The following is a 25,440-nucleotide window of genomic DNA, read 5'->3' as shown; positions in this document are numbered from 1 at the left end:
AGGCACTGCAGAGGCGGCCAATAATTCTGAGGCCTTCAGCCCAGGTCCTGAAAGGTGTTTAGGTCTCTGACTGTAATTGACTTTGTTGTTTTCTGTAATGATGCAAGCATTAATTATTAATGAACCAGTGAATTTAGCAGAGTCCTTGTTGGTCAGAATAGAAGAAGAAGCTGAAGAAGGAAAGCCACTCTTGCAAAGAGTGTCCTGAATGGCTGTGTTAATGCGGCAGTGTGAAATATTAGTTTTTCCAAGAATAAGGATCGTGAATACCTAAAGCAGTTCTCACCCCAGCAAAGCCATTTGATTATTTTCTCTTGGTTGTTGATGTTCTTCATCAGCCTAGGCATACAATGACTATTTCTCTAAACCAGAACTTTTCCATTACAGTCAAGGATATTTCCGCTCCCTATCTCATTTGTTCACCAGTCATGCAAAAGGCATCATCTACTACATTGCAGTCCAAATATTCCGTCTCTAGTGAGAATGCATAAATTATCTTGATTTGTGATTGCTTTAGACTCTGGAAGCTTGTCCTTTGCTCGTGCCACAGAAATCATCTTTAAAGATATTGCATACTACATACAGGTTGAAAGGTCAGTTTTGGTGGTGGCTTCAGAACTTAATGATTTTCATCAGTGCTGAGAACCAAAACAAGAATATTGGATGTGTAACAACAAGCTAGAGCCTAGAAACATCAGCTATATCCAACTGCTAATACCATATTGATAGACTTTTAATCCCAGTATGTAAAATACTCAGCCCAAATCAAAACAAAACAAAGACCAAGCTACTACCCAAAATCTAGTGAGGGTTTATCTAATTTTTTTTTTCCTGGGATATAATAAATTAAACATAGTATGAAATGCAAAAAGGTTACATTGAGACATATAATATTTGAAAGTTTAATTCATTTTTCCAGTGTATAAGACACAAGGCTATTAAATTTTTAAAGCAGTGATCTCCTGAAGTCCCTACTTTATGAGGGCTTTCTTCATAAAGATAAATGGTTTCCTTGCCAAATCAAATGCAGATTTGAAACAAATTAAGTTAATGTTCAACAGTACAAGGTAGAATGGATGGGGGAACTGTTTTATTTTGCATTGTAATAACCATATACACCTAAATCAATAGCTGTGGAAAAAAAAGGCAATAATATCACGTAACTGCAGGAAATGAAATATAGTGAGATGAAGGGGGGAGCGGGCTGCAGAATGAAAGGATTTGTATTGGAATAATGACATTTCATTAAAAAGGGAAGGAGTGCTATTGAATGTAAGTCCATACCAGTAAATTCTATTTCTTCTAATAACGCTTGAGATGAGTTAAAGTTGCCCAAGTATTGTGATAAAGCATCTTGCTGGATTCCTTTCTTATATTATGCTGTAATTTTATGTTAAAAGAGAAATTTGAAATGTTAAAGAGGCAGTGCATGTTTTGTAAAATGCTTTCTATTTCTCCTAATGTTTCATTTAACTTGTTATATTATCCTCTGCTCCTACCATCTGAGCAGGAGGAAGTTTATCAGTTTCGTTCTTCTGTAAGCTTGTGTTAAAGAAACAAAACAAAACGTGAATCTGGCAGTAGTGAACAGTATAGGATTGAGAGTGCTGGGGATTAAAGCCCTCTATTTATCTGCAGCACAGGGCTCAGGCTGGTGAGTAACAAAGCAGACAGATAGCAGAATGAATCTGTTCTGTCTGCAGCACAGAGGATCAGATTCTCAGCTGGTGTAAGTCAGCAGCACCAGTGAGGGTACACTGGTTAACATTACTGGAAAAGACTGGCTGCAGTCTTCCTAAAGCATCTTAGAAAGAAATCCTGGTTCCCCTGGACTCAATGGCAAAAATTCCATTGATTTCAAGTAGATGGGAACTTTAACCTTGTTTTTTTTCAGTGTCACCCCTGAAAGCACAGAAAATATGTACTTCATTTTGGCTGTTTTCCTTGTTTCTTCCTTCTTTTGAGATTGCCCACAAAGGGACCGGCCCACTGACTGGGCAGCTGAGCAATGCATGTGTCTGCTAAGAGTTAAAATGATGCCACACCAGTTATGTCTCATGTGTCAGATCAAGAGCAGCTCACTGGATGGACAAATTCATTTTGTTCTTTTGCATGAAGAGTATCTGCCAAAAGTGTGTGGGCATCTCTATGAAACCTCTGCCAAGCAATCATCTGCAAAATCACTTGTAGTACTAAGACATGCATAGGATTGTAAGGAAAGTAAGATTGACAGTGTTGTAATACCTTTACATCAGTGATGCAAAGGTTTTGGATCCTGGATGTCAGACAGCTGTCTCAGAGCTCCTCCCCACCATCTCTCATATGATGTGTGCAGACAACATGCTATGGTTATTGGCCTTCTCAGCAGTTTTTGAACCCTTTCTTTTACAATACATGTGATAAAATTTCTGTGGCAGCAGGGTCTGTATCAGATAGCAGTGGAGCTAGAACTATATTTGTGTATTACAGAACAGAGGTTTTGGACTCAACTCTGCTTTACTGAGTCGCCCTTTGTTGGGGGCAGATTACTGAGGAGCCCATCATCGTGAGAACATGGTACCTCTTTGTATCAGTCTCATGTACACAGTATCAAGGCTTCTATTTCCTGTGGTGTATTTTTGCTAATTACAGAAATGAAGCAGTGCTTCATTTATGATTTCCTGGCCTCTTTATACAAAACTGCTATGGTCAGAAGTGTGTGAAAATTCAGGGAGCATTAGTGTAAAACTTGGCTTATCATTTAGGGCCTTAGAAATGGTGTCTTGTCACCACCTCATCATAGAAGACACATTTTTGTGCAGAGCTTGTGACTGACATTCTTTTCTGCAGGCATTTGAACATGCCCCTCTTCACAGTTAAAGGAAGAAGCCTGTACATACATGCACAGCTCTGTGTCCTCATGTCCCCGGTCCTATTCATGCCCTGCACAACCAGTCAGCTGTCCCTTTGTGCGAGCCAGTGGGGGGGCTTGCTTTGAATTATTTTTGTAGTGGTAATTAGCTGTGTGCTTGACTTGGTGGTTCATTTGTTTAAAAAAGAATGGGTCAAGCTTTCTCAAGCAAATTTCAGACCTCATTCAGTTTGAAGAGTCTCATCCCTAAGAGCACTCTAAAAAACATATGTAACCGTACTTGATGTTTTCTTTATGCTGCTTCAAAGTAAGATCCAGGGGGGAGCTTGCTGGAGAAAATCAGCTTTTCAGAGCCACATGTTCTGAGATCAGTGCCCATCCCTATCAGAAGGAATTGTTCAGTATCACTGAACATCCCATGGTTCCACTGGTCTTATATGAACGTCCCTTACCTGAGCACATCACAAGCTGCAGTTTTGATGCAAAAAGGTCTCTGTTTCATGACCATTATTTATAGGTCTCCTTTTATAAGTTCATCAGCTGAGGTGTCACTGTTTTTTACCAAGGGCAAATTGATTGCATCTAAGGGTTTGACTGTCTCCCACTCAGGAAAAGAGTGAAATTGATGCTCAGTGGAATGAAATATTTTGGTAAAAACTAACAAATGGCAATCACATATATCCAGGCTCTCATGTAAAATGCCATAGGGAGCTCCATTTTTGAACATGTACAAGTAATCAGGCTCTGATTTGTGCATTGCTATTGCATTTTCTGGTTGCTGTGTCTTCTGGGTAGGACACTTGGGATGTGATCCTTTCAAATTGGCTTTTAATTTTACGCCCCATGAAATTAATTATTGACAGGTCCTAGAATATGAGCCACTCTAACCAATTCTTCATGGATTCATCATGTACACTTAACCAGTAGAATTCAAAAGTCACACTGTACTATAAATTCTAGAAGTCATTTGGAGAACAGAAACAGTACTGCATAGTTTATCTAAATAACAAAGCCAGTTTTAGTGGTAAATGTTCACTGAACTTTCCAGCAACATCTTCTAGCATAAAAAAATTACTGTAGAAATTCTCAGAGAGTGAATTTAGGTAATGGTTAAATTCAAGAATTTCACTGTGCTGCAGGAACACTGGGGGAAAAAAGATGAAATATATTGAATAAAGATTTTATTGTGAGTTATTTGCTCAGCTCTGTAGCACCATCAATTTTTTCTCCCTATATAAAAATAATGAAGTCAATAAGCATGTTTAGGTGACCTCTGAGACTTACAAAAAGGATGTTATGAGATGGGTGAATACTGGATACAGTATTTCATTCTGATGCCGAACAGCTGTTGTGGTAGACAATGCTGGCATCCTATTTTTCACCATGGATACTAATGCAGATTGGGTTTTGGTTGTATGTATAGTCTATCATATTGCAGGATCATGAAGCTTGGTGACCAGTATGAGAGCCTGCACACAGATTTGCCCAGCCATTGCTGACGGACAGGTTTGTGGCTGGATTTGGCTGTGGCCTCTTTTCGTAACCCATTGGGCTGTGTTGTCGTGATCGTTTCAGCAGGCGTACAACAGACTTCTACTTGGAGTTCTTTCCCTTGGAAATACAGATTTTGTTCAGATGCATTTATGGACAACTGGACACTATGCTGACCCTGACACCAGAGTTGTTCATTGTTCCATCTCCTTTCCAAATGAACAATCCCAGCTTGCTGCACACCATGTCAGATACTAGCATGGGTTTGTTGTGGCACCAACTTGCCTGCACATGTTATGGGAGGTCTCCCATGAATCGCAGTGTGAAGAGGTGACACAGTGTGCTTTCCTTAGATGTGTGGTGCTCCCATGAAGTTGTCTGCCTTGGTACCTGCCTGGTCATCAGTGTTAAGTGCTCACAGAAACCAGAAAAATATTTTTCAAGGAAGCATACAAATTAGCACTTTAGGACTAATTCCTATGTAGATGTGCTGTTTGTACCAGTCGTGCCTTTTTCCTTTGCGGAATGATGAACAGAAGAGAAATGACTCATTAACATTAACAATTAACAATATGATGAGAATTTTGTGTTAGCTTAACTGCATTTTCTATGCATTTTCTCCGAGTTTAGTGTTTATTTCCTTTTTCAGTCCAACAGCTATTCAAAAGGAGGTGTACACCTTGTCAATTACTGCATGACCTCCTTTGTAAATTGACTGAGAGTGTGTGATTTGCCCTGGAGCATCTTTTTTAAGTAATTAGTGTAAATCAGTCAATAGATCTGTGTTAGCAACACCTTAAAAATTGCAGTAGTTTGAAAAATGTTGCACTCTATTGTATGTTACCTCTTTTAAGAGCCATTGGTTTAAAATGGGAGAAAATTACCTGTTTTCAAAAATAGATCAGTAGTACTTTGATTATGCAGCCTTTGATTTAGAGGGCTTTGTGCATTTGTTCAGCAGTCAACATGGTACCTGCAGTATTCTGCTTAAGTAAAAAGTACTTACAAGGTATTGATCCATAAACTGCACAGGCTGAAACTAAGGATATTGAAAGACTCCCTCCAGAACAGTTGCCCACACTCTGGGGTCTTCCAGTAGTTCTGCATGATATTTCCTTTACACACTGATCCTCTGCTATTGCTGAGCTCTGGTAGAGGTGATCCAAAGTCTTTCTTCTTAGTATGGGATGCAAGAGGAAGGTGCTAGTTGTAAACAGGGGAGTGAGCTGAGGAGGGTATTGGCTGCAGAAGGAGTTTGCTTAGGAGTGAGGGATTTGTTAGTCAAGACAAGTTCCAACATCCATTTTGGCATGTTAGTGAGTCACTCATGACTGCCAGACACCAGTGGCTCTTCAGCTTCTTGGATGCAGTCCCTTCATCCACAGTTCATGGATACTTCTCTTTCCTCAACCAGTTCTTGGCCTTGTGCTGAATTGTAGCTTGTGAAGTCCAGCCTTTTAATTTTTTTTTTTTCCTCAGGGGAGGGAGATATCATTTTAGTCTCTGCCTTTGTTAGATTTTGTGGTTTTGCAACTCTGTGTTTGTTTTCTTTTCAAAATAAGTCTGCCCTTCAAAACCACAGGGAGACTGACTCCAGTGAGACTGACTGCCATGAGAAGTGCTCTCAAAAGTACATCTAGGAGCCTTCATTCCTTCATATTAATATACTACAGTCCTCTTATGTTATTTGTATGAATAATTAAAAATGAATCTTTTCAGTACTTTAGAAAATTTGAGGAGCAAAACTGAAAATAGTCTTAGATCCTGAATAGATACAAGCTTTGGAAGTGCTGACCACTCTAAATCCATCATCCCCAAGATGACCCTTGCCTGATTGTCTAGCCATGCACAGCAAACAAGCTGTTTACAGCAAGAATGCCAGGGATTTATTTATTTATTTACTTAGAACACTGTAATTAAGCAGTCATAACAGCCCTTTAAATAAATACAGCTTGCATGTACATTTGAGCATGCACTTCTGGTGTTTGTTTAATTTTATTTCTTCTTCACCCCATTTTAACGTGATAGAAAATCTACAGCAGGCTTTCTGAATGCTTCCACTCCTCCAGCCTGTCACAGCCTGTGTGCTGTTCATCGGAGCCCTCCAGACTCAAGCTGGCAGGATGCCTAACGTTGTCACCCTCCTAGGAGAAGTGGGTTTAAACTGAAAAGCCAGCCATTTAGAAAGATGCATTGTCTTGCCCATCCCCAGATCAGAATCTTTTAAAGCAATTAAAACTTAATTGTGATCAGAAATCATGTATGTTTGACTCAGACACTGGCTGTGTAAAGTTCAACATTCCCTGGAGTCAGAGATGTGGCTGGTTTTACAGAGGAGCTCAGCATGCACCAATTCTTGTTGAGAACAACGGGGGTGCTTCTCCAAATGCCTTTGAAAATCTGATTATGTCACTTTATTTATTTATGTAGATTTCTGTATGCACAAATATATACAACATGCCCAGAAGCAGGCACGCACACATACATGACAGCTCTAGGGTCTGGATTTTCAAAGGCGCCTGGGAGAACTCAGTGAGAGATGGGTGCCTAATTAAAATTCATATCCTTCCTGCCTTTGGCATAACTTAAACCTACAGCTAAATTAATACCAAAACATGGCTAAAGGGCAGCAGGATAATTCAGTAAAACCCACAAGAAGCAAGCCAGGCAAATTAGCCTCCTTTCACCAGCCTTACATTTTCCCATTTCTTATTTTCGAAGATGGAGGGAAAATGACAGTGAATGCCAAATACTGGCATTTTAAATACTCTTTAAAATACTGCCCTTAGGTGGGATCCTTTAGGTTGTCTGGGGTCAGGACCTACCTCTGGTTATATATTTATAGAGACAGCAAAAGGAGTCTCATTTTTGCTGAGACTTCACTGTACTGTTGCACTGTTGTATGAAAACCATAGGCAGGTAACAGAGCACTTTGAGGTGCTTGTAAAGTCATCCTGTAAGCTGTAAAGTCATAGCAGAGACAGACTTGTCTTTCCCCTTCAATATACTGCCAAACAAATGTACAAACGAATAAACAACCCCCTTGGTTTCAGATTCCCCAGAATCTTGTTCCTTATCTACATGTCCAAAAAGAAGATGCTGCATTCTGGAAGATGATTTACCAAAGCAATAGTTTTTACGATAGCGCACAATACAGTTTACATTCCAGCCTTGGTCCCAGGAGGGAGGAGGGTACCCGAGTTCAGTGCCTAGCATCTCTGCTTTATCTAATGCATATTCTCTAGACAGCCCACCAGAGTAGAAAATGGAATACATCCATATGAAAGGCTTTTACACCACCATGAATCTTTGCTGCCCAGGATATATCTTCAACAGGTAGTTTGGAGAAAGTATAGAAGATGATAATTTTTCTTCTCTTGAGACTGCTGCCGGGAGGGAGGGATACGAACGCCACTATTTCCCAACCCGGGTGAGAGCCAAGTTCGTTTGTAAACTCAGAACAGAATTGCTTCTCCAACCACTGAATTTGAAAGAAAAGTGGCTGCAAATACATTTTGCAAGAGATGCCATCTCTCTCTGTGTTCCCTAGAAAAGGCTGAGAGGATTTGGCCCCTAGGGAATGCACAAGAGGATTTCTAATTCATGTGTCCTGCTCAGATTTAGTAAGACTGATTCAATCCTCCTGAGCTGATACTTGGGTATGCACAGAGATGGAAGTCGTGGTAAGGGGTGACACACACAGGTAGATGTGACTTTGGTGCCTCTGACTGGGTCTGTGGGACCCCTGGAAGAAGATGACTGCCTGGCTTGCAATTTTTGACTTCTCATAGATTCTGCTTGAGCGTGGGGCACTGAACCCTGATGGAGAACAGTTCAGAACTGCTAGGTCCAGATATTTTCTTCCCTGTTTGACGGTGGCTATGCTTCTCTCTGTGACCTGCTGCTTTATGGACTTAAAAAGAATTAATCCAAACCACTTTCTTTTCCATAACTGGTCAGGTTTGCTGTAGTTCTCTGACTTGTGCTCTCAGATGGTACTGACAGTGGAGAATGGATTTTTAATTAAAGGGAAAAAAAGGTATTAACAAATACCTTACATCAAAGCAACTGGTCTCTTACCTAACTCGCCCGGGATGCTTGCCCCTGCTAGGCTCCTGGACAAACACACTTCACCACTGTGATCTTAAGAGGCTGAAGTATCTCTCAGACAAGCTCATTCCTTAGACTTAATTAAAACCTAGTTCACTCCTTTATTCAATTTATGAGGCCTAGCCAGTAGGATTAAGCGATTACAGGCAAAAAGCCCCATTTGTGAAACACTCATAAGCTCAAGCTGCTAGACTGCTCAGTTGTACTCCATTAAATTAATAAGGAATGAATAGACTGATCCATTATGAATAAAGCTGTGGGGAGCCTCAGCATTGCCTCAGACTCTCTGCACACTCCTTAGAGAACATTTGTGCAAAATGATTATGTTCATATTCATTCAATTGGAATTCTATAAAAGTGGAATGCATAAATTACTCTAAAGATGGGGAGTTTATCTTAAACATTAACTATGTGTGTGAATTAATAAGACTATTATAAAACCATTAGCATTCAGTGTATTTACCTACGTATGCTGCATACCTAAACTAAATTCAACAATTGCTCCTAATTGCTATTCTTGTTGTGTGATCAAGCTGTGGTTCATTCTCCCTTGTAGTCATAATATTTATGAATTACAGTCTTTCCTGTTAAAGCTCCTGAGTCCATTTTCTTCCCCCTCTACCTTCACATTTGTTGCTGCAATTTTTGAGACTATAGTAAAGCACTGAGCCATTAATGTATGGGGAAGTGAAGGATCAACAGATGCTAACAGATGTTTTAAAATTACAGCAAAATTCAATAGCACCTGCAAGCATGCATGCTGTCAACCAAACCTTTGTCTTTTACAGAGTATCAGGTGAGGAAGGATGGCAGCAGCTCCTGGGAGAGCCTTCTCTGCATCTACCGCTCTTCTGCAAGGCCCAAGAGAATCCCGGTTTTGAAATACAGAGGGGAGCAGAACTCATCCAGCAGCCTTTGCCGTGTTGTGGACATGCACAGTCCGTTTCTTCTGGAAGAACTCGGTGGAGTGGCTTGAAAGGTAAAAAAAAAACAACAAAATGGAACAAACCCAGAAACCCAAGTGAGAGGGTGGGTTGGTGAAAGAAAACCAAACGGTAGAGAGTTTGGCAAACAAGGAGTTAAACCAGCTAACACAGGTTAGTGGATAAGGTTATGAAAGCAAGTTCCCAAACTGCGAGTAGCAGGGGTATGCTGCAGCATGAGAGAGGGGCTCAGGGCTCAGCTGCTGGGGCAGCCACTTTGAGCAGGCAACTTTTCCTCCTTCTTTTCCCTTTCTGTCCTTTGACAGAGTAACCAGAGCAGCAGGCTCTATGGGGTTATTTAGTTGGTTTGCCAGCGACTAGGCTGAAGTAAAGAGGGCTGCATTATTAGGACTGATTTGATGTGATCTCAGTGCCATGGCAAGGAGGGATATGGAGGCACGGTGTTATTTTCAGTGCTGTTCCTGAGTAGAGCAAGGAAGTTACGTGTTAACATAGGTTAGCTAGCACTTCTGACCTTCATTGTTCCCAGTGGAAACAGTGACAGTCTATTAGTCCTCCACAAGGGATATCACTGTCTCACAGCAGCTCTGAAAATCCCCCAGGACACTCCTGGAACAACAATAATTCAGCAAGAGTTCACACAACGTTAGAGCTCTGTGAAATGTTTGCAACAAATCTTGCCTGGATGGAGAGGGGGATGTGGTAGGAAGCAGGAGAGGAATTGGTTTGAACTTGACTGTGTTTGAGAGGAGACACTAACCTTGTAGGCAAGGTGGACCAGGTGGGTGTTTTGCAGTGGGAAAATCTTGCTAATTCATTTGAAATGAAATAGGCAAAAAGATGAAAAATGTGGAAATCTGTTTTTCAGCTCAATTTTACATCTGAATTAGATTATCAACCTCTAAATCTGAATTTTAAAATGAAAGACAAAAAAATTATACTAGGAGACTTATAGGAGCTAAATGCCCAAGAAGCTGATTTTCAGCTGAACTCTTAGGAAATGAAATGACAGAGTTTTAATGCAGCTTAGAGAAAGTAGTAGTTGAATTAAAGTATGATTGCCTTTGCTAAGTAACTCTATGCATGGGTAAATAAATCTGTACTTTTTGACACACTGAGTGGCTGCTAAAATCTCTTCATGGTTGTACTTTTAGAATAAAAGGGTAGGAGTGAAGAAACGCTTAGATTGGGTACTGGACTTCTTAGACCTGATCTCCTCATCTTCAGTTTCAGTATCTTTCTAGCAGGTTACACCTTTTAAATATTCCTGTACTCTTAGACCTTGTAAGATCTTTGTGTGGGGTGACTTGGCCTAAAATGAAGCACAGCCACTCAGTGTTTACAACAGGATGTGCCTGTGCACAGACATCCTGATCCAGGTACCCTAGGAGGACTCCAGAATTCAGTAAAGACACAGCATGGGGTAACCTCACCTTGCTGCTTTGGAGATCTTTCGATCGGGAGGCGTATCTCAAGACACAGTTACTTGATGTCACTAGGGCCCCTGGATGGCTTAATCCAGGCTTGATCGAAAGGATTAATAAATGAATTCTTGACTGAGCCTGCATGTGAAGTCTGTATTGGAGAAAGGCTTATTCTCTGGCCCAGCTCCAAGAGAAACTAATCATCATGAACTTCATGCAGATTTACGATTATTCTTGCTATAGAAAGGGTTTGCCAGCACTCTCTGGCAGTCATGAAAAGCCTGCAGAAAAGGAGAAAGCCAAACATACCCCGAACAAACATTGCGTACAGGTTTGTTTCCTTGAAACCCTTCCCTTGGATTTTCTACATTTTCATGGAAAAGTGATGCAAGAGCACTATCATGTGCTAGACCAGATAGAATCATTATACCCCTCTCAACTCCAGGAGACAGAAAGATCATACACTCTTATTTTTCAGGGGAGATGGTATCGCCAAATAAAGTGATAAGCCAGACAGTTACCCTGATAGCATGAAATATGTCCACTGGCTGCCTTCAGCACCGTAATCTTTCACGTTTAAACTATTTCTCAAAGTAGGGATTATTGAAATGCTGCTCTTCTGTGGCCCTCTCTTGGGTGATCTATGGATGCCTGCAGAAGTCAGTGAAAAAAAAACCCTATCATTTCTGCTTGTTCCTCAAAAGAAGTGTTAATAAAATCATATATCTATGAAATATCAGTACAGGTATATACATGTATTGGAAATACAGTACAATAGCAGGGCTGTAAAAGGGTTCTGTTTCATAATCAGGTTTCTAATAAATTCTTAGGATATGCAGGGAGGATAAAAAAAAAAGAGAGAAAAAGAAACCCCACAACCTGCTCATCCAGGATTTTGGCTTTTCTTTAAATTTTTTTATTAAAAGCCATCTGAAAATGCTTTTGTAATCTATTTCCAACGCTGCATTTGCAGATATGCTTGGATTTTTTTAGGTTTTATTCTACTCATAGGATTTTGCTAAACAGGACTGTGGAATAGTCGTTAAAATAAAACCCAAAGCTCTGTCCCAGAGTTTTTCCTTGGTGTTGAGATAGCTTTTTGCTTTTTCTTTTCGATGCTAAATTTTTCACGTTAAAATGTGATTTTCCTGCCTCTTACACAAAAAGGATACAATGAGGGGAAAAAGATAAGACAGGGGCTGCAGAATTCTTTCATATTATAAGGCGACAGACCAGTGGTCTGTAAGATCTGGTATCTATCCCAAAAGAAGATTAAAACCACTTGGCCAGCCAGGCAGTGCAAGATGGCAACAATTCTTCTGTGATCCTTGCACGTGATTAGTGTGTTTCTAGAACCATGGGGACTGTTAATCCTTGTGACTTAAGCTAAATAGTCTAGCTACAGATGTTACCACTTTGTAGATTCTGCATTATTTGGATCTCATTAATGTGTGACAAGGTTTATGAGCTACATGATGTGTGATGTGTGAATGGGTCTACAAGGACAGGGGAGTGCTTCCCACTTGTGGGGCTGTGTAAAGGCTGAGTTCATTCTGTGCGTATGTGGTAAGGGTGAGTGTAAATCTCCTTAACTCAGGAGAGTTAGGAAATTGCTTGCTTCTAGCCTGGCCTTTCTTTAGAGGCAAAATAGGGGGTGTGATTAAAGCACAGCAGTAGCTGATTTTACATTGCTGCTGCTAATACTCCAGCTGGTTGATGGTTCATGCTGATCTAGCTGTGCTGAGGCTACCAGATAGCACCTTTCTCCTGCATAAAACTCTTGTCCTGATGCTGACAGCGTTCTGTGTAGTGCAGAATAACTGCAGAAGTGTTGAATAATAACCAGTGGAGAGGAATCTGACAGGTAATTGAAATTGGAGGAGGGCAAGCATCTCTGAAATCAAGACTGTTGGGTCTCTCGGTCTAATGCTCAGTGAGATGCTACAGTGATGCATCTGTGAGGGGACAAGTCCCTCTGCACTGCTTGGGTCCCCTTGTCCAGGCAGTCATCCTTGCACTGGAAACTGTGGCAGATCTTCAGGTCTCAGATCACTGAAAGAGCAAATAGTAATTTAACCTCTGTTCCTCTGTCACAGACAACAAATACTTCATGTTAGTGTAGGTAATCCTAGCCTGGATATCATTTCTCCTTGATGTGAAATGTAGTATTAACTTTTTGAAAAACAGGTTTCATCCCAGGTAATAGTAGATACTATAGGTAATGCCAACATGAGTATATATGTTCTGGGATATCCCTTTTCCCCATGTTTCTCTGGTGTGCCTAGAACCACTGCTTCCACCATGACATGGAAACAGAAGGAACCATTGTATGTGGAGCTGATGACACATATCCTCACATATCCAGAATAGGCATTTATTTGTCAGGCAAAATGAAGCAAGGTGATGTTTCTAGTGTTGAGAGGCAGGAGAGACACTTACTTGTTCTGTTACCTTCTATAACCTTTTTGGGCAGTACAGATCACTTGCATTTCTTAAGATGCTTTGATAATATGTTCCTGTTCACCTTCCTCAAAGAGATTCCTTCCTTGTCTTAGTGAAGCAACAGGTAATGATATGGACATGCTTACTGGATTTGTCTTAGATGTTTGCATTCCAGTGTTAATGTATCATATAGATAACTTCCCCTTGAAAACAAGTAAAATGCCAACGAATAGCACCACCCATGCTTTAACATCACAGAGTCCCAAGGAGGAAACATCAGTAATAATGTTTGCTTTCTTGGATGTATACATTTAACTATATGATTAGCCTGGGAAACTATGCAAGGCGTAGAAAGTCAGACCAGTGGAATGAACCCCTCTCCGAAATGACAGTCCTCATGAATGCAGGCTGGGGCTGAGATAGAAGCATTTAATGAGCAAGAAGCCAGTAGGATTGTCCTTTTTTCTCTGTGACATTCACTCTAGTGCTTACTGAAATGCAGGTCAGTGGGAAGAGGGTATTCAGCCCTTTCCTACTAAAGTGGGGCTGGAGTGGCTCTTCTAATAAATCAGCTGCCCTATTCAAATATAATTCTCATGAAAACATAACCCTCCTAAGGCTGAGTGGACTGAAGGTCAATTTGATAATGAATGACAGCTGTATAACAATCTGAAGTTTTCCAAAGTTTGAATAGGGATAAGTGGCCTGTTAGGTAATTTTCCATTTTCTGTAGTATCTTGTCTGTTTTTTTGGCCAATTAGCCCTCTCTTTCCGTGTGATTCTTTGGCCAGTCTGCCTGTTAGAAACTCAGCATGTACTGAATTCTGCAAACCAGATGACCAGCTAACAGTAACTTTCCAGCTTCCATTGCATTTAGCTCTGACTTCCCATGGTAGCAGCAGGATGATCCTGGGTACCCAGCATGTCGCACCAGTCCCAGCGTGGTGACATTCTGTTGTCCTGTGGCTGTATCACGAATTAAATGTTGAAACTGCACTGTCTCTTTTGGTCTGCAAGCATATAATTCCAATGAGCAGTATCCCCCACAGGGTAATAAACTCTTTAATAACAGTAATGTAGCAACCACAATAATGAAAAAAGTGATTACATTCTACATAAAAATATAAAAGCTCATTTGATCCTAAGGTCCCCAGTGGCACATTACCTGGACTTCTATTTAAAATATAACATCACTTACATCTTATTCAGATCCTTTGTTAACACTAATATAAAACACCAGTAAAATTGTCATTGGAGGAATGTAATAAGGAGTGAGTATCACTCAGTGATCCATGTTGCTAATTCAGAGTCCTTCCATGCATCTAACTTAGAAAAAGCACAATATGCTCTGCTGTGATGTTTCATTACTGGACCCCACTTTGCAGTTGCAAGGCAGGTAAGAAGATCCCTTCTTTAGAAGTGTGGCTCTTTCCTCTCCTAAAATAGAAATGCTTCTACAGGCACAGAAGTTTCGTGAAATGCAAGAGTCCCTTCTTTGACTTGCTTTTTATTCATGATCGTTTCCTTGCAAATCCCACCCCTAACTCCAGGGTTCTAGAACGTGACACTAGGGGATTTTCATCCATGAGTATGTTAGGGGTTCTGAGAGCAGAAGGTGTCCAAGCCCCACTCTATGATCTACCTTTCTGTATTTCTCTTATATCCAGTTTTGGGAGAAAAGCAACCCTGCTTGATGTTGCTTGCCTCCCAGTGCAGATAGCACAGACGTTACTGAGCCTGTAGGCAGACTTCAAAAGAATGAATTCCAGCGGCAGTTTTTGCGCTGTCCCTTCTTGTAGTCTGTACGGATGAGCAGAAATATATTCAGACTTTTTCCATTTCCTCCTGTTTCTGTGCATAGCACATTATTTCTTACTGAAGGCTCTAGCCTGCCCATCATGTCCCTGAGGAATTAATCCCCTGAGCTGTAAGTAAGAACATATGGCAAGCCATTAGTCATCAGCCTATGCGATGGGCACCGTTTTGTTCTAGAAAGTCTGCTGGCCAAGATAGAGAGTGGAAGGATGGGGGTTTTGGTAGGAGCTACATTCTCAAACCAGAGGCAGATCTGCAGATTCAGGACGTGCACTAGCAGGTAAAGAGCATTAGCTAATCCTCCTGTGATGTCTAGCAGGGGCATTGTGGTGGACTTTGAGGTTGCTATGTGAAGTAAACTTCTGTCTCCTTCTGTATGGAAGCTTTCTGTGTTCTCAGAAGCCAAAGGTCTTCTTTCATTTCTAAGTGTGCAAATTGCTTTCTGTCAAATGCAAGCACACTGATTTAGGTAAAGAACACACTACTTCTCATTTTTCCAAGTGAACAAATGATTAGTCATCCCAGGAACTCCTTCAAAAATTTGTATGACCATTTGCCATCATCTGTACCTCTTCCTCGCATGACAGCGAGCCTCCAGCAATTGGTGAACACACAGAACCTGTCTTAGATGTTGCATCCCTCTCTAACCATGGTCTGACTACCACTGTTGGATCATATCCTCTTGTGTCATTAGATGTGTATGGTCAATCACTGCTCTAGGGCAAGGATTGCCTCTTGGTTTGAATATGCACGTAGGCATGTAATCCAACAGGACTGGTGTTCCTTAGCTGCTCATGCAAAACAACAACCTTATGGTAATCAGGGCGGTGGACTGCCTGAAATGGATGTGATACAAGGCAATGCCTTTTCACAACAGTGTCTGCCAAAGATCCTTTTACCTGCACAGAGGGTGAAGAGTCCTTACAAAGAGAAAAGTTGCATTGCAAACCTATCTACTTTTCTCTCCCCGGGAGCTGACTGCAGCATCAACTGAGGTTTTAAAACACCTTTGTTTTTGAAGTGAATGAGCCTTTAACACATAATATTGCATGCTTAGCCCTAGTGAATAGGAATTGAAGGGAGATGTGCTACTATGCTTGTTCTCTTACTAGTCATTGACTGGAAATGCTCACAAGAAGAACGAAAAGGACATTTGCCTTGTTAATACAATTTGTATTACATATTCATAAACCATTTTATAAAGCTCCCAAGGAAAAATTCAATTGTACTGAAAGCACATAATGGTAGAGCAGCCATACAGAAAACAGGCAGCATGTTACAGAATTAACTGCACAATGAATGAAATGCTATGTCTGTAATAAACCCATTCAGATATAAATTATGGGAGAGCAGATGAAATGTTTGTTAAGCAATAAAGCTTGCAACCGTACATGTGAAATTGAATGGGATTTATCATAAAATATTGTGGAGGATACAGGCTGAATATGTGTTACAAATTGACTGAATTAAAAATAATCCAAGGAAAGCAAGCTTTTGGGAGACTGAAGATTTTAGGAAATGAGTTCATAAGCTGTTTAGCTCTGACCCAAAGTCCCTTGGTGCCAAGAAAAAGAGAGGCAAGGAAATAAGAACAGAATAATTTCTTAGAGGACTGCAGTTATGTTGTCTTAATTTTAACCTCCTAAATTTTGTCGAATAACCAGACTCCCTGTTGAACAAACAGCATCTCACTGGAGCAGAGGGTAGGGAATTTGGTCCAGCAATGTTTGGTTAGTATGATTTACAGTGGAAGATTTTTTTTTTCTCCCCTGAACAATTTATCTCTGTTGTACTGAGGGCAGGATAGATGATATTTTGGTTGGACCTTAAAGAGATATGTGGTATGTTTTCCCAAAAGACCTTACCAGGTATCTCAATACAAACAACAGAGTTGCTAAAGAACACATTCTGTGGGATCCCACAGCAAGCTTGACTTCTCAAAATTATATAGCCTGTACTTTTGCTCTTGTTATTCCCAGCAATTGAAAATACTTACAGTTGTTATGTATTATACTTATGAACAACTACCAAAAATCACCCAAACCTAACTTAGGAGTACTTTTAAAATTCAAATAGCTGTTTATGGGAGAGGGGGATAAAATGTGAGTGGATAATTTTCAACCACCAATAACATTCATGGATATGGAAGTGTAGAGCAACCTAAAAAAAAGATAAAGAGAGAAATCAGACCTGCAAAGTCTGTCCTTGAGAAGATTAAGACCATTACCCATTTTCTTAAGCTTACCTAGATGCTTTTTAGGTCATCTGTGTCCTTTTCAAGCAGCGAAAAATGACAATTTCTCCAAGTATTTAAATGTATACAAAGAAGTCTGGAATCCAGAATACAAAGTAGTGTTTCTGTAGGGTCTTCACGATGTTTGCTCTGATTTACAGACGGAGGATCCTGCACGTAGGCTGAAGATGAGTGTAGCCAAGGGCCACAGCCATGGCTGACATGGTCTTTGTGTTTCTGCTGACCCTAAGATCCCCGTTGCTGCAGGTGTTTTTCACTGTGGTGACATTCTGATAGGGTTTGTCAGCCTGAAGGAGTAAATACGTAGCATCCCCCTGATCAAAACCACCTGGCTAACCAGTAGATTTCCTTTAATCTCTTTGACCATGCAACCTAACAGAATCCTTTTTTGGTTTGCCTCTGCTCCCTGTTTAATAAATAAAGGGATTCTCCTCCTCCTCAGAGCCACATGTAAAAAGCACTTTGAGTTCTTATCCAGCAGTGTTTTAATTTCAAGAGGTAATGCTGAGCCATTTCAATGGAATGGGAGCTGCTGGACTATTATTGCAGAGCTAAATATAAATAAATGAGGAGAAATAAATTCAGGTAGACTCCATTTTGCTTCCCTGCTGAAGGGATGTAGTTTCCCACGTATAAGAGATTCTGTGGATTTTTTATACCTTTTTTTTTTCCACTGGAAAAACCACATTGAGTACAAACATACATCAGCATCCCACAGTGTATCCAGAGGGGTGGTAATCTTACCCTTTTAAGAAACGTGGCATGTGCCCAGCATTTTTTGATTGCATTTTATTCTTAGGAATACAGGCTATGAAAGCCCTCTTCCCTACTGAGGAAGAAAAGCCTGTTAACTTGTCAGCCTGCATCTGAAAGGCCAAGGGTTCAAAGCTGCTCATCAGTGTTGGTTGACATTCCCCCTTAGTGCCTTTGGAAGTATCAAGTTTGCCAGCTATTGACTGCATTGCTGAGTTATCTGTTGTATAAGCACAATTTCCATAAAGGACATGAGGCCAGGGACACGTTCACCATGTATTTTAAGGCATGGTTGGTATGATTTTCTCCTTTCTTCTTTTCTCTAAAGATATTTCTCTCAAACAGTAAATTGTAGCAACATTATTGATTATGTTATGTTCATGGAACAGTGGCATCTATTTGGCTTTTAGTTTTGGGGGTTAGTTTGGTTTTGATTTTCTTAATGATTTACTCAGAGGGCAGAAGGAAGTAGAGGAGGTGGAATACTTTTGTCCCCTCGAGATGAGGGCTGCTTTCCAATCAAGATCAGTGACTTGACAATACAGGATCTATCAGCATGTTAGCAGACCAGGTAGAGCCCCCTGAACATGAAATCTTTCCCTGCACCTTCAGGAAGAGATTCAGGACTTTGTATGTGGACCTTAATATTGAAACACCATGTTTTTCTTTAGTTAACAACTAAATTCCCACATGATTTGAATAAATCTGAGGGACAATTCTCTAGGAGCACAAGAATTGTTAAGTCAGTTGAGGGGAAAAACATGCCATATATAACCTGCCCCAGGCAAAGAAAATGCATCGGGGTTTGAAATGTGGAACGCAGGCAACTCAGCAGAAAGTGAATTCTGGACACAAATGCAGCATTCAGCTGGTAGAACAACAGCCAGGATGTCTCAGGCAATTCTGTGCTTTGACTGTTTGTTTTGAAGTAATATCACTCAGTTGGGTAAATGTTATTTTTAGCTGCATATGCATAATTATCAGTGACTTCATATATCTGAGAGAGAATTGATTTTGATAAGAGGTCTACCTCCTGCACGTAGGCCAGGGTCCTGCCAAATTTGGTTTGCAAAATCAACAGTCATTATCTGGATGAGCCAATCATGGGAACTGGATATTATTGATAGACCTTCAAGGAAATATGTCAAAGTTAAGTAAAAATAAGTAAAGCATGAAATTAACATGAACATATTCTGGGTTTTTTCTCCCTAAAGTAGCAAAATCTAACCATCAGGATGCAACCAATGTGAAGGGTTTGTAAAGAAAAGCAATTCAACAGATCATTATACACAAGAGGAATATCAGGATAAACTCATCTGCAAAAACTAAAATTATTCTCTATCAAATATTTGTCTATTGCAGGATGCACAGACCCGAACCAAGCATTCTTCTAAGGTTCATCAAAGTATTATAGTAGCTTTTCTGCCATTCTGAAACAGATCCTATCCTAAGGTGCTCCCAGGTTTTGTGACACATTGTAATAGGAGGGCAAAGGACTCTTGTGACACTTACTCAATGTCCACTTAGTAGGTGGGAGAAACAGGGAGTGCTCAAGCTCATGTGTCCAGTATGTGTCATGCTTAAATGCTGAGTCCTGCATCTCTAGAAGAGTCTTGAGCACAGAAGGAGCTCTCAGCTTTCTGACTCAGGTGGAAGAGTGCTTTGTGTCTTCCTAAATGAAGGTCCAGATGATGGTCTGGATGGCTGACGGTGGCGTGGTGTGTGCCAGAAGCTCTCTGGCTTTATGAGGAGCGGTAGGTGCTCTGCGCCTGCATGTCTCTGCTTGTTTACTCAAACAATTTGGCTCCCAGAATTAGCAAATGCTTTTCAAGAATTTTGTCCAAACGGTTTGCTGCAGTGAGTCAGTAGCAGAGGTATGAATAAAGCCCAGGGCTCCTCTCTCCTGGCCCTGTGCACTAACCACCAAGACCATTTACTTTTCTAGCCAGGGCCAGAGTGAAGATGTGAAAATACCACAGGCAAAATTTTATTTACCTTTTTGTTTCTTTTAATTTTCCACTCAGTTTTGCAGACTCGGGAAGTTTGGTGAGCTCTCCATGTTGAGCAAGAGGATAATAGTGGCTTTGCTTTGGAGTTTTGCACTTTTAGGTGTATGAAAGAGGAGTCTTTCCTCTTGCTTTCCCCACTGACCTCTGCTGGAAGGCGAGTGGAGATGTGTTTTACTTCTCCTTTGAAGAAACTGGTGCAGAAGGAGGAGAGGGCAAGGAGAGCTCAGCCCATTGGGGTGCTGGCCTCAACCTCTTATTGGCAGAGACAGCAAAGAGGATGGGAAGAACGAGGAGGCCAGGAATAGCAAATGGTTGACAGCCATGGTCTGTGCTGTTGATTACATCCTCCGGTGACCCAGCGAGGGGCTCAACAGGCCAGTTGTGCCCAGCCATTAATGAAAGGCATGTCTGTAATTAATGGCAAAGGGCCCGACACAATAAAGGGTATGTCTGCTTTCTGCCGCGTGGAGCCCGCATGGGGCTGCAGAAGACGCCAAAGAAAATCAATGTTAAGCAGCATGTATGGATTTGTGCAGACCTATACAGTGCCAAAGTCCAGACATATTTCTCATGGAGCTGAGCCCTCATATGTTTTATTTATAATTGAATGCTAAAATTTATGAAGGAGATGCATGGCAGAAGGAGAACCCATAAGCTTGCCATTTCTTTCCTTAAAGCAGCAGCTACTAGATCTGGGAAAGAATTACACTGTCTTCCTTCTCTCTGACTCCCCAGCATGAAATGTAACATGATGGAAATTTTTTGTCACTCTGGAGTTTGTTCTCACAGAATGGCCTGCACAGCTGAGTTGCCTGTTGCTTATCGTGCAGCAAGTTGTTATCAAAAGCACTAACTGCCAATCATTTAATCTAAACTAATTCACCTCAGATGTTATTCATCAAGCATGCCACGTTACATTATAGACTTTCATAACTCAGCCACTTAAGGTATGGAAGAAATTAATTTTCTGTATTGTTTTCCATAAACCCAAATAAACAGCACTAGGTGTCTTTTTAAAGTCAATCAGAGGATTGATTTTAAGTCAAATTGTATTTCACAATAGTTCAAGCACTCACCACTAGAAGCTGTAAACTTGGCACTTTAAGTAGGGGTACTGTAATTTCAGAATGTCACATGCTTTAAACATTTGTATTGAGATTTAAACTATTGCCATACGAAAATAACAAGGAGTGTACATAAAAGTGTATTAAACATGACAGCAACATTAGCAGCCCTGTTTCGAGGCAGGAATGGTTTTAGGAGAATACATTATTTACTGGGCTCTTCTGTATTATTCCACCATGATGTCAGGATTACATTTTCCCTGAAACTGTGGATCAGGCTTTTCCTCTTCTGGCATCAGCCACATTTGTATTATAAAGCTCAAATGAGATAAGTTGCAGGACTTCTGCTGGCATGTGTTCAACCAGGACCAGCACTGCAGAGCTAGCAATACTTAACTGTGTTGTATTGGAAACCTAAAAGGTAAGAGACTGCCAGGGAAAGAACACAGGTTCCTGTAGTGGAGAACACCTTTACCATGAGGGTAGTGAAACACTGGAACAGGTTGCCTAGGGAGGTGGTTGAGGCCCTATCCCTGGAGATACTCAAGGTCAGGCTCGACAGGGCTCTGGGCAACCTGGTCTGGTTGAGGATGCCCCTGTTTACTGCAGAGGAGGTTGGACTAGATGACCTTTGGAGGTGCCTTCCAACTCAGGCACCTGAATTCTATGATTCCATTGACAGGAGAACCTTGAAATGCTTTGTTCTGTTAAACTGCCAAGAACAAATAAGAGTCTAAACTCACGCAAGATTCCTAGTTAAGGATCCAAAAGTTGCATCTATAGTTGCATGTATTTTCTTATTCATTTGAATTACTTAAATGGCCTGGTTCAGCAGAATGTGAGCTGAGAGTCTCAGGGAAACAGCTGTCACATGAGATGTCTAGTTAAATCTAGTTAAACAGTTAAATATTACCACTTTTATAAGGGAAAAAAAAAACCTCCACCTGACCCAAAGCATCTCACGTTTTCTTCAGCAAAAACATTTGTTTCCTCTTTTATCCCCTCCCTTTCTGGTGCCATAAATATGTCAGTTGTTTAAAAGATGTGACTGCCCTTATAAAAGTATCGAAGATAAGCTAGGCTGTAAAGGATTCAGGTTCATGAACTGTGTTTATACAGTCTATTGTTTAGTACTCATGAATAATTGATTCTTGTCCTTCCTGCACAAATATTCAATCAGATACCATTCAAATTGATAGCAGGTGTCTGATCTAGGGAAAAATGGCAATGTTCTTTGACTGGAGATGTGATTGTAATACAACTCAACTTCAGCCATGGAGTACAGGAGGGTCACACATTTCAAATGGGACCTATGCAGAGAGTTTCTAATTAAAACAAGGTACCATGTAATTGTCTGGTACGTTTTGGGTAAGCAACCATCCCAAAGCACATTTATTGCATTTTATTTTTATGTGTATGCACATGAAATGGAGAATGGACCACAATCTTTAAGAATTGCTTGTTCTGATGAGAGGTTAGATTAAGCTGAGAGAAGAATACAGTTCCCTATAGACTCGAATTCCATAAGATCCTCACTTTCCCAATATGAAAAAACTGGCTATGATTTCACCAGATCATGTGATGACCAGGGGACATGGAATAATTGTATTATGTGATATGAGACATAGAATAATTGTATTATGTGATATATTATTTAAGATCCAGAAAGAAGGTGTGTGTTCCTTAAAGCACAGATTCTTTTCATATGAGTTACAACTTTCCACTACTGGAAGCTTCCTGTAAGTCACTTTATATACTGCAGGAAAACAAAATGTGCATAGAAAGAGAGCAGGGATCAGGACCTGCTTGTGTATCCTTGAACCTTGGAGCAGTGCTCATTTCTTGCTCAGGGAGGTTTGTTGACGTGAGCAAAGTTATGCCTGATACGGAAAGAGTAGCTGCAGAGTGAATATAGATATAGAACTGGAATTTTGCTCCCAGGCACGTGAAAATAAGTCTGAGGAGTCAGAGGTCCAATATGTTCCAGCTAAAGTAAATATGAGTTCCGTCATCGAATAAACCAAGAGAGAAATCATTTCTGAGCTGATATTAGGAAATGCAGGATATATTCCCTGTGTAGTTAACTGATTCCAGTAGGAATTCTTTCGAAGAGCCATTGAGGAAATAGGTAAACAGCATTGGTTTTGTGTGCATGTGTGATTATCATGCTTGAAATGTTCATGTGGAAGGCCTCACCTTTAGGAAGGGCATGGAAGAGGGAAGTGGTGCACCACTGCTCATATGTTTTGCATCACGGACCCAAAGCACTGCACAGTGAAGAGGCGAAGTGCTTCTTCTCATTCTTCTTGTTGCCCAGTGCAAGGCTTTCCTTGCTGCATTCTGCAAGGGTGTTCTTAGAGGTACTTTTTTTGCTTTGTTGTGCCTCTTCCCACACACCATTGACCCCTTTAATTTTAATGCTCAAAGACAGAAAATTGGAAGCTCTGGAAAGTACTGTCCTCTTGCTGCCAGTGAAAACAGTTTTCCGTGCTCCTTTATTTACAGCACTTACTATTCTCATCCTCTTTTCTACCAGATATTGCTTTGTAGGTGTAAAAAAGTGGTTGTGTTGTATAGCATTCCTGTCCATTCAGTCTGCGGCCATACACACATGACTATCAACATGGAAAGACGATGTTTATAGGTGGGATGTTTTTAGACCACAAGCATTAGATTAATGGATGGTCAACCATGTCAGGATAAGAGGTTTTTATAGTCTTCTTGGATTTCTACATTTGAAGTGGGCAGCTGTTTGACAGCCTTTGGCTCACTAGCTCACATGTGTTTCCAGAAAGTTAATTCAGCCTTGGAGCATTAACTCTCATTGTTTCTCTGCATCTTAACTGCAGCAGAAAATTCTTGAATGGTATCAAGTACCCTCCCCCACATCTCACTTAAACATTCAAACCTGTCTTACAGTGCTCTGTGCACTTGTTGCATCCAGCCCTCCAACACACTGAAGTTTCACTAATGGGCATCTTTCTGCTTGAAGTGGGGAGAGGGGGTGAAGTGCTGCATCCCCTGTACTAACTGCCAGACCCATGGTGTGTTTCAGAGACCTTTGCTCTTGTCGATTGAAAAGCCCTTTTTGGGTTGCTTATTTGGGTAAAGTATTTCTGCTCTAGACTGGCATAAGATGTAAAGGTTCTCTTTTCTTTTTTGAATACTAAGCAACTGTCTGTTTCTGAAGGTTCAAACAAATACTACAGTTATGCACTGTCTGCTCAGCACTCTAGAGCACAAAACCTGGTGTTTTTAGGGAGTGCAGACCCTGAAGCCAGTAGCACACTAAAATGCTCAATCTGCCACAAATATTACCCTTCCCCTGACCTTCCTTCATTTTCCATGCTGGATTCCACTTCTGAATCTATTCATTTTGAACAGGCAGCAAAATCCTTCCCTGGAAGAGACAACACCAATACACCTTGCCAGCTGTAGCAGTTCGTAACGTATATGTTATTGAAATATTGGCAGTGGCCTCTGAAACCACAAACAGAATTAGTTATACCCAGAGAAACATATTTTCTTTCAGTGGCTCGAGTAGCCAACAATTACTAAAAATATCCTCCTCCTTTCTATCATTTCAGAAGATAAGGTAGTATTTAGTGCACAAGTGACAACACATGAATCAGCTCCTCACAAAGACTTCTTTTTCTCATGGTATGTTGAAAATACTCAGATTGGGCAGCATGCAAAGACAGCAATTTCTTTCTGGTTTTTATTAAGAGCAGTTAATGCTTGCTAAAGGTTTCAGGTTGCCTGCCTTTAACAGCCACTATTAAAGCTTCTCTTCAGCGAAGCACAAACTAGAAACCCATCCTGAAATCACTTTACTCGTGTGTATGACCTAAAGCACAGGAGTAACTGCAGTGATGTTTCTAGCCTACTACTAGAAACACGAGGAAGTGGTGGCAAGGCACCACATCTCAGGCTTGGGTTCTCAGTACTGTCTCCTCTTTCTTGGGCTACTGAAGGAGAGACAGCTGTGTCTTCTTAGTGTCCTTACTGTGATGCCCATGGGGGACTGCAGATAAGGATAATTGCCTTGCAACTCAGAAAATGCCATCTGCATCATTTTTTTCTTGCAATTTCTGCACTCCTGCTTAGGAGTGGTCCATAGCTTGTAAATTGTTGCTTGGATCAGTGTGCTTAAACATTTGAAGACTAGGGAGCTGTCAGATGTACAAGTTCTTGAGTGTTTGTGAAGTTGTTGATTAATTATATGTATCTGCAGTAATCAAGTGATAGTATGAAGGAGCAGCCAGGCTGGGAATCTGATGGAA

General features: G+C 40.8%; 1 long non-coding RNA gene across 6 annotated transcripts in view; it reads left to right on the top strand.

Moving 5' to 3' along the window:
• The window catches only part of LOC135184324 (uncharacterized), a 413,331-nt gene that overhangs the window by 199,725 nt on the left and 188,166 nt on the right, over positions 1 to 25,440 (top strand). For all 6 annotated transcript variants that reach the window (XR_010305974.1, XR_010305973.1, XR_010305975.1 and 3 more), the window contains exon 6: positions 9,241 to 9,431. This is a non-coding gene — a long non-coding RNA (uncharacterized LOC135184324). The remainder of the gene's footprint in view (positions 1 to 9,240; positions 9,432 to 25,440) is intronic.

This window comes from Pogoniulus pusillus, chromosome 20 (genome assembly GCF_015220805.1).
Source record: "Pogoniulus pusillus isolate bPogPus1 chromosome 20, bPogPus1.pri, whole genome shotgun sequence".
Classification (NCBI taxonomy): domain Eukaryota; kingdom Metazoa; phylum Chordata; class Aves; order Piciformes; family Lybiidae; genus Pogoniulus; species Pogoniulus pusillus.
This window is presented reverse-complemented; position numbering and strand designations above follow the sequence as displayed.